Consider the following 10,912-nt stretch of genomic DNA (forward strand, 5'->3'; position numbering starts at 1 on the left):
GTGTTGAAGTAATTTCTGTTGTATTGGGATATTTTTTTAGTCTTGTACAGAATGGTGCCGGGAGTCTTGAGTTTCTGTTGTAGTGGTTTATTAGTCTGTCGGCAAAGGTGTTGTTGTATGTTGGGTTGTTCGGTGTTGACGCTATTTTTATAGCGTATCTTAGGCTTAGTAATTTTCTTCTCTGTTCAAGGGGCATTTCCTTGGCTTCAAATAGTATGCTGGTTATTGGGCTTGTGCGGTAGCTTCCTGGCTAGTCTGAGTGCTGTGTTTTGGATGGGTTCTATTATTTTGATTATGTTAGGTTTGGCTGAATTGTATACTATTGATTAATTGTATACCATAGTCCAGTTTGCTTCTTATTAGTGCTTCGTATGTTTTTAAGAGAATTTCTTGGTCTGCTCCCCAGCTGTAGTGGGCAAGGGCCTTTATGATGTTGATACGTTGGGAGCATATCTGTTTGAGGGCTTTTAAGTGGGGGAGTCGTGTCAGTTTTTGGTCAAAAGTAAGTCCGAGAAGCTTTATGCTGTTGACTCTGTTTATCTCAACCTTTTCCATATATAGTTTCGGTATATTTTGGAGCAATTTTCGTTTTTTGGAGAAGACTATAAATTTAGTTTTTTGGGGGGAAAAGTTGAGACCTGAATTTTTTGACCATCTGGTTAACTCGTTCAGGCTTGTTTGTATTAGCCCGATTATCGTGTTTTTTCCACTGCATGTGAGGGTAAGGTCGTCTGCGAACAGGTTACTTTGGAACGGACGTTTTATGCCTCTGGTTATGTCGTTGATGCCTATTAGAAATAGGGTGGCGCCGATTACCGACCCTTGTGGTACTCCGTTTTGTATTATGGTTGGATTGGAGAGGTGTCCATTGGTTCTAACTTGGATGTATCTGTTTTTTAGGAAGTTTTTAATGACAGCGAGCATGTTTTCTTTGATTCCCCACGAGATCAAGGTGTTTATGATTTTGGTTTTTTGTATCGTGTCGTATGCTTTTTCGATGTCCAGGCATACTTTAATGAGATGTTCATTGTTTAGGAACGCTTCACTTATGCTTCTTTCAATGTTTATTAAGATATCTGTGGTTGATCTATGTTGTCTAAATCCATATTGGTTGGGTGTGAGCATATTATTGATTTCTAGTTGCCATCTTAATCGTTTGTTGACGATTTTTTCTAAGATTTTGCATAGGCAGTTGGTTGGAGCTATTGGTCTGTAGTTTTCCGGTATGTGTTTGTCTTTGTTTGGTTTGGGAATCGGTATTATGATCGCTTTTCTCCACGCGTCTGGGAATGCTTCTTGGGTCCATATACAGTTGTATATTTTTAACAGGTATTTTATTCCAACATCGGGATGTTGTTTTATAAGAGTATTGGAGATGTTGTCTGGCCCGGGCGATGAGTTTTTTGTTAATTGTAGGGTGGACGTGAGTTCTTTTAGAGATATTGGTGTGTTTATGTCAGATTCCGTGATAAAATGTTGGTCAGTTTGCGTGTTATTGTTCGGTATTGTTGCAGTGAGTGTGGAGTGTTCGTGGCGGGTGTTGGGTCGTGGATAGTGTTGGAATTTTTTTAGAAGGTCTTTGCGAGTTCTTCTGCTATATCTTTTGGTTCGGTTGTATTTATTGTCTCCCAGGTCAAGGAATTGGATTGTTGAATTGTATGTTTTACCGTTGATGTTCTTGATTTTCTTCCATACTTTGTCCGTTGAGGTTTGATCGGTTATGGTTGAAGTGTATGTATTCCACGATAGCCTTTTATTGTGTTTGATTAGTTTTCGGAATTTAGCGCGCAGTTTCTTGAAATTGATTAAGTTTTCTGTCGTGGGGTGTTTTTTGGCTTTTGTTAAAAGCCTGGTGGCTTTCCTTTTGGGCAGCTTGGCACTCTTCGTTCCACCAGGGGGTGTGGTGTTTCTTTTATTCTCTTTGTTGTTTTTCCTTGGAGGGGATGCTTCCTGTGCTGCTGCATTGTTGCTTGCTTCGAGTGTTTCTATTGCTCTATTTAAATTGATTGTGTCAATGTCGTATTGTGGGAGATTTTGAAGTTCACTTATTTTTTTTTTTTTTTTTTGTATTTAAACCAGCTATTTTTTTAAGGTTCTACTTGGTCGTTGGTTGGATTTGAGTCAGGGGGAGTGGTAATTATAGTTAATTACTGTTGGGAAGTGGTCACTGTCGTGTAAGTCTCCTAGGGTATTCCATTCCATGCATTGTGCTATCTTGCTGTTGCATATTGACAGGTCTGCGCTGAGTGTTCCAGAACTTACTGTGAAGTATGTTTGGTTTCCTGTATTGAGGAGGATGAGGTTTGGATCTTCTAGTAGTTTCTCTATTGTTTTTCCGCAACTGTCGGTTTTTGTAGAGCCCCAAAGGTAATTGTGGCAGTTAAAATCGCCTACAATCAGCATTGGTGGTGGTATTTGGCTGATAAGGTCTTTTAGTTCTTGTAGCTGTAGAGATAGGCTATTTGGGAGGTATATGTTGCATATGTTTATTGGGTTTGGGAGGGATACGGCCACTGCAATTGCTTCAAGCTTCGTGATTAATGGAATTTCTTTGGCTCTCACTGATTCTGTGATCGCTATGGTTGTTCCTCCACTAGCGTGGTTTGTGTTTTTCCTATTTTTTGTGAAGGTAACGTACCCTTTTAAAGTTGGTTGGTGTTCGTTTTTAAAGTTAGTTTCTTGAAGGCATATTATCGTTGGGTAGTGTTGTTTGAGGATGATTTGTAGTTGCTCGTAGTGTCTATAGTATATCCGTTTATGTTCCATTGGATAGTGTTGGTTTTGCTTGGGTTTTCTGTATTTGGGCATTGGTTTGCAATGTGTCCTTCTTGCTGACAGGTAAAACATGTTTGTTTCTCTGTAGAGGTGAATATTCTGTATGTGTTGTTTTCGATTGTAATTGTGAAGGAGTTCGGGATGTGTTTGGCGTCTTCTGGGTCTACGTATACTTGTCTTCTAAAACTTAGTATGTCGGACAAGTCTGGGTCAGTGATGCCTGCTTTTAGGAGCGTGATGTTGGATAGTAATTTGATATTGATATTTTTTCTTGAATAAGTTTTCAATTTGAGTGCTCGGGATTATCGGTGAGACGTTTGATAGAATGATTCTTTGAGCTGGAAGAACCATCGGTCTGATTTCTATGATTTCTTTATTCATCACTATCGATTTGTGTTTTTGTGTTAGGTTTGATACTGTCTGCTTACTGTCCAGGTACATGCATATTCTACCGTTTGATATTCTAGAAAGGAATTTTATTGCTTTGGGTCGCTATGCCGATCGCTCTAGTATATTCTTTAATAGTGATGCTGTCAGTTGATTGAAGGATTATGGCTTGGTCCTGGGTCGGGGAGTATTCTTGTTGCGTTTTAGTTGCATTAGCGTAAGAGCAGAGGAGTCGGTTTCTATGTTGAGTTGGGTTTTATTTGTTGTCATGGTGGAATGATGCACACTCACTCACGATACTACACAAACACACTGTGCACTTATAATCGGGTTGCATGCCCGCATTGCTGTGTTGGGGTCACCAATGCAGCTAACTGTAACCTATCTGACTCTTCTCACTCAGTGGTACTCGACTTCGGTACGATTCATGATGGTACATCCGATCGGTTCGGCTGTCGGGGCAAGACGGAAAAATTTTATTATTCTGGTTGAATTTGAAACAGTATACAATTATTACGAGCAAGTTGAAATACAATTTCTTTCGTCGATAACTATCGTGAGCAACCGAAATAAATCTCGTCGACAATTATTGTAAACGAGTGAAATAGGATTCTCCCTCATCGACAATGATTATCAGCAAGAAAAAAAATTTCGCTTATAATTATTATAATTATTATTCGTAACCGAAGCGTTCAATTTTTTAATCATGTAGTTTTTTTGAAAAATCTTCTCCGTATTTTGTAATTAATATTAAATAATTATCCTCAATAATATTATTTAATATTATTTAATATGTAATATAATATAAATAATATTTAATATTAAATATTTCATATATCAGATATATCAATTAAAAATTTTTATATCCTAAATTTAAATAATAAACAAGTTTCAGCTATTAACTTTTCTTACAAACATTTTGTGAGTAACTGTTATTTTTAGTGGATAAAATAATTTTCTATTTAAGTTCCATTTCTTTAATTACGTTTTCGAGTGTTTAAAAGTGTATAAAAATTCACAATTTAATTGTAAATTACCTGAAAAGAGCCATGACAAAGGATACCAAACGTGATAAACTGTAAAATGAAATAAACAATCAGAGAGGTGATTTATACTCATTTGTACAACTGGAAACATTTGTGAAAAATATCGATTATCTATCGCGGTATTCTGAGCAAGCAAGTCACGAGGAACCTTTTCGTTCACCTCTGCGAAGCTTACTACTTATTCACAAACAAAGAAAGGAATGATATCATTTATCGTTTTGAAAGGTCAAGCTTAAACGAATAAACATTCGCGCGCTGATCGTTGAGATACCATGAACAAACGATTTGCCAATGTTTTTAACGAACAATGTATTTAGGGTGTTGCAAAACATACATTTGGCCACTAGTACATTCGACTTTCTTTGATATTTCTGAAACTCTTGGGTGACAACCGAGTTAAATTCGTTTTCTTAAACTGCACTTTATAACAAATTAAGACTGTAGCTTTGTTGCATAAAGCGAAGAAATAAATAATAGATAACTATATTTCTTTGAATAACAACGTTTACCTACGATGTAAAAGTTGACTCTTTTTTAATTTATTAACATAAATTTTTTAATTTGACAACATAAAGTTTTTAATTTGTCAACATACATTTTTTAATTTGTTAACATAAATTTTTTTATTTAAATTTGTTAACATAAAACAAAGTCATATGTCACTACGAATGAAACAAGTATTCTCAATACTTGTTATTTCCATAATAAACTCATTTTTTCTAATTTTGAACCTAATGTCACTCGTTAATTACGATCATATTAATTATATTAAATTTATATTTACATGTAACTTCAATTAATCTATATAATTGTATTAATTAATTATATTAAGTATATATTTTTAATATGTTAATTAAGTATATATTAAATGTTTGTTGATAGGGTCATACATCATGACAATAATACGACAGTAATAGTTCTTTTGTGAGTGAAGGAATGCAAAGTTATATTGAGATTACCATCACTTTTTCCAAATGGAATAATATATTTTTGCTCCATTAATCGACGAAGCTCGAAATTCTATATAAAAAGTTGAAACTATCTATATGTCGAAAAACTATTAATTTGGAAGGTTATAAAATCTATTACATGAAAGACGAGGAGAGAAAGAAGCAGTATCCTTGTCTCTGATATACAGATTTTATTAGAATTGTAGGTATATATATATATATATTATAGGTAATATATATAATAATATAATATTATATAATTATATAAGTATTATATATATTAATTATATTATATATTATATATACAAATTTTATTAGAATTGTAGGTATATATATACTATATATATATTACTTTGTAGGTAATATATATAATAATATAATATTATATAATTATATAGGTATAGTATTATATATATTAATTATATTATATATTATATTATTAAATTATATATTATATATATATATAGATTTTATTAGAATTGTAGGTATATATATTATATTATAGATAATATATATAATAATATAATAGTATATAATAATTATATAAGTATCATATATATTATATTATATTATAGATAATATATATAACAATATAATATCATGTAATAATTGTATAGGTAATATATTGGAATTAAAGTAAAATACTCATTTTTCGACACAAATATTAGGTCAACAGAGGATAAAAAGCTGTATCGATTGGCATATGAAAAGTAATGGGATTCCATTAAAAAAAAAAAAAAGTTTCAAGAGCAACTTTGAAATCTCCTCCAAATTGCAAAAAAATTATTGCTGCCATATCACACTAAACAACTTCTGTCGAACAAAAGTTCTTTCATCTACAAAAGTAATGGAGAATATTCGGAGTAGAATCAAGTAGATCGCTACGGATAGAACAGGCCCGAAAATTCAATCGAAAAAGGAGATACCGAATGCAGTGGCGAACAGAATTGAAAAGAATCGATAGCCGAACTTGACATCGGACGAGGTTTTCCTCGGTAGCTCGAAGCATCCGATAAATTGCATTCACGACGTATCCTTGCCTGGATGACCCAGTTACACGCTCGTACCCAGCTGAAATTATACGTGTGTACGAGAATTTATCGATTGTGGTTGAAGGCCAACGGATACTTTGATATACGCATGTATCGCCGTTCCATAAAACTGAATGATTATTTTTCATGAATAATAAACCTGTTGTTCGTTTTCGTGAATGACAAGAAAACATGAAATTTGCAATATTCTCGACATTTTAATCGCAATATCTCTATGCGACAGCTGATGGTTGAAAAAAAATAAGACTTTAGAATTGTTAAGAAAAAAAATTACGCGGAATTTTTTTCTTTCAGAAAATTTTAAATCAGCAGGTGTATTTCGAATTAATTTATTCAACTGTTGTTAAGATTTTTTCTTTGCAATAAAAGCTATTACGTGAATGTAGAATAAATATTTTGATTTGAGTTTGAAAGTTTATCAAGCATATTTAAATTTAGTTGATTCTAAGACGTGACAGGAAAAAATAATTCTTTGATTGTAAACAGAAAACATTTTAGGAAATCTGCGTTTTTTGAATTGTATTTGCATTAAATGAATTGTGAAGTACAGGATTTGCGTTCTTGTCACGAAAAAATATGTTTTGAATAATGATTTTTTCGTTGTATGTAATGATGAATAATGATGAATAATGATATGTTTTGAAAATATGATTTTTTCGTTGAAAGAAAGCAAAGAGATGTTGCTAATAGGAAGAACTGGTTCAAGTGACAATTCGAAAGTAAAACTACATGTGATAACCACAGAATAAAACTTCAATGTAGAATAAAATTTTTTAATAAGATGTTTCATGTTGGAAAAACTCAAATTTGGAGTTACATTAAGGTAATTTTTAATGAAAAGCATATTTAAAGCAGAGATTGAAATTAACAGGTTCTTTTTGTTTTAAAAAAAAAATTTGAAAATTTGAACTTGGACATTTTGTACAAAAAATATGTAAATTATAAATATATATATATATAATATTTGTTCTAGCAAACTTGCATTGCACGTTTGCTTTAAATGTGTTATGTATTAAAGAAATATAATTAACAAAATTTTATGTCAAACACCATATTTGAACAAAATGATTATTTTCTGTGTTATATTATTTTATCTAAAGTGATACTTTTTATTTGAAGTGATACTAAATAAATTACTGATAGATGATAGAAAAAAAAAGAATAATTAATAGAATAATTAATAAGATTGGTAATTACTTTAATTACATTAATAAAATTAATTATTACTTTAATCACTTTAATAAAATTAATCATTACTTTAATCACTTTAATAAAATTAATAATTTAAATCACTTTAATCACTTTAATAAAATTAATACTTTACTTACTTCAATAAAATTAATAATTACCATAAAATTAATTCCTTTGATACGTTAATTTTATTCCTCTAAAATATCACACTGGCGTTTGGTTTGCACGTATGCTTGTGTCAGTAAGAAGTATATACTGATTGTATATTTTTACGAATTATAATTTTTTTTTCATAATCTCAAAATCATGTAGTTAAAATCATGTACACTCATTTTCAGTTTCAGCATAAACTCAATTTCGAGATCTATAGCGAAGTGGAAACTAAAGTTATTGCAAAGTGATTACATTCGTCGAGACCGTGAAAGCGAGATGCATTTTAAATTGTACGTTGAAAGTGATTGTCAGAAGAACAACAGTAAATCGGTAAAACAGGATAACTAAAGCGACATCTGTCGCAAAAATTACCGATATTATCTCACCCGCTAGTATCACTAGCGGGCAATAAAAATTAATAAAGTAAAAGTAAAATTTTTGTGAAACATGGTTAGTAAAAATATTCTGTTTTTTTCATTAATTTTAATAAAATAGTTAATATATATGTGTGTGTGTGTGTGTGTGTGTGTGAGAGTATTTTAGATCTCAATTTGAGATCAGACTTTGTCAACTTGTTTGAGAGGCCACTTTGAGTAAAAAATATTACATATCACATCAACTTTATAGATGTTTGTATTTCAATAGTGATTTATGCAAAACAAATCTTCAATATGTTTGGAAGTGTGAACTACAAAAATATATTATAAAAAAATAGAGGTATGCAATTAACAATTTTAAGGTTATGTATCTTTCAGTCGTGTTCACTTCGTCGCTACTCGACGCTCAAACAATAAAAACAATAAAAGTTTGATTAATGTGATCATATTCACATTGTTTTCAGTTACGAATAACTTGGATCTCGCTCCAGCAAAATATTCTTTCCAAGAAACGTTAGCAGAACGCGATTGTGAGTATATTACTCGTAATATAATATATAATACAATAATCCATCTGTTTATTCTTTTATTTTGTTTACTTCAATTAACCTCTTGCGCTAGTAACTGGTTCGCGGACCATAACGAGTGACCAAACCGTATAGAATAATATACTTCTTTTTTGAATTCATCGGTATATATTATATTACTGGATAGAAATTACTAAGGAGTAATAAATTTATTATTTGTTTTGCCTGCGTTGTATTTCAATATACTTAAAACTAAGAAAATATTGCAATTTTGGGCCAAATATTCTCGACGTGCGTGGCACGTCATTCCAGCGCAAGAGGTTGAATTGAAATTATATATATGTGTAATAAATTTAACTCAATTAAAAATATGTGAAGACAGTATGAAAGACACTAATTTAACAAGTTTCTGTATCTCTCTTTTTGCCATTTTTTCTTTTGCTTAATAGTTGCTTATATGCAAAAGATTGTGCAATTTGTGCAGTCTAAATAATAAAACAATGTTTGATCGAACCAAAAGCGGAGCGTGAATGAATCGAAAAAGGATTAATGAATTGACAAATGATAAGTTCGTATCTCCTATCGCGTTTTATAACATCAATTCATTTTTTACTTTTATTTTATTTATTATTTTTATTTAAATGACTATTAACGTTAACTTATTAAATGTATAATTTTATTAAAATTACTATTAACTTATATATAACGTTACATTTAGTATATTGATAGTTATGTCTAATAGTAGTATGTTTAATAAACTAACTTTTGCCAAAGCTTGATTACGTATTCTCATGTGGGTAAAATGGAGTGAGAGTTTGCATAAATAATAATTAAAAAGAAATATTTGACTCAAGGGGGCAGGACAGTGTGACGGGCCTAAAAATTATGTATACTTTGGAGGGTTAGTAAAAAAAAAAAACTACATATTTGATTGAGCTTTTGTGGTTTATTTTAACACATTATAAACTAACACATTATAAAAAGCAACTAAAGAGAAAAAAAGTTTAAAAGTAAACAATATTCTCTAGGGATTGACGATTCAACATTTTCATTTCTGTCAAAATTATGAAAATAGCAGCTATTTGTTTTTGACGTATCGAATTTATGCCAAAAATTTCTACGTTTTTTTTAAATTGTTAAAAATTAGAAAATGTTCGATCGTCAGTCCCTAGTAAATTGTTACGCTAAAGACACGTACCAAGTTTCACAGTAATCGGTTGGTTAGATTCCGAGATATCTTGCACACCGTTTCTGAACACCTAGTTTCGAGAAAAACGCGTTTAAGGTTTCAAAACGTCATCTTTCATATGTATCCTTTACTTACTTTTTTTTACTTATATATCGCGGCTCACAGTTCCCACAATTCGCAACTAAATTGAATCCAAGCCCTCTAATATTCGATTCACCAAAAGTAATATTTGAATCTCACGATTTACATTTTACAATACTACTTAAAGTTGTAAACACATGATGCAAATACAATTATTCTGTATCCGCGGTTTATCATTATATCCCAAAATCGTTTTTTAAAGGCTAGGACCTTTTGTATCTTATTTCCAAGACTTGAAATTGCTATTTAAAACAAAAGAAAAAAATCGATTTTTTTTTGAAAATTTCACACTGTCCTGATTCCTTACAGTTTACTTTATAAAATTTTGATTCACGGAAATTATTTACGAGAGATTATATTTGATTGACAAAGTTTGGGCTCATTGTCAGCTTGACATTCCAAGATTTTCCCGATCGCTTTCTCACCGCGTTGAATATTCATATTGTTTCAGATAGAACGTGATCTTCCAAATCTTAGAAGATCTCACTCTCCAGCTTGTTTCTGGAAACGCTGGATTATAATTCATTTATAATTCTAATCATCGACTTAAAAGCTAAATTTCGCGCGTTAAAGCAACTACGCGACAATAAACTCGTCGAGTCAGCGATGATTTTCAATAATTTTGATATATTGAATTTTCTTTAAGTTTAAAGAAAAATACGAATATTTTTAATCGTGTCGCGAAATTACGCATCATCCTGTATAATATACGCATATACGTGATTCTTATTGTCTAATTGTATTTGTGAGGAATCTGAAGGTGCAAAAAAGCACAGAATACACGTAATATGCAGTGCTGAATAAAAATGTATTTCGAATAAAATATAAATATATTTACAAAGATTATCTTTCGCGCAGTGTTTCGTCGGTTTGTTTTCATGTTGATTGAGATATTATTTGAAATTTGTTTGATTGTACAAAGTATATAGGAAATTACGCATTCCAATTACGAAATGTTTCTTAATGCTATGAAAATTTCTATCATAATTGGATGTTTAAAACTTTCAAAAGTTTTAACGAGCCTTTTTATCCTGTATCTTTCAAGTTTTTTTATGAAATATTAAAAGTTTTAATAGGTTTCAAAGTTTTGTGAACGTTTAATTGTGCATGTTGAATCGAAGAAG

At 31.1% G+C, this 10,912-nt stretch overlaps 1 long non-coding RNA gene across 1 annotated transcript; it reads left to right on the forward strand.

The window, feature by feature from the left end:
- The first annotated feature begins 8,131 nt into the window (after positions 1 to 8,131).
- Positions 8,132 to 10,650, forward strand: LOC122528910. Its single transcript, XR_006306690.1, has 3 exons — positions 8,132 to 8,271; positions 8,396 to 8,461; positions 10,240 to 10,650. It is a non-coding gene; the product is annotated as an uncharacterized LOC122528910 (long non-coding RNA).
- Positions 10,651 to 10,912: the final 262 nt, after the last annotated feature.

This window comes from Frieseomelitta varia, unplaced genomic scaffold, assembly GCF_011392965.1.
Source record: "Frieseomelitta varia isolate USP_RPSP 00005682 unplaced genomic scaffold, Fvar_1.2 scaffold_268, whole genome shotgun sequence".
NCBI classification, from domain to species: Eukaryota; Metazoa; Arthropoda; class Insecta; order Hymenoptera; family Apidae; genus Frieseomelitta; species Frieseomelitta varia.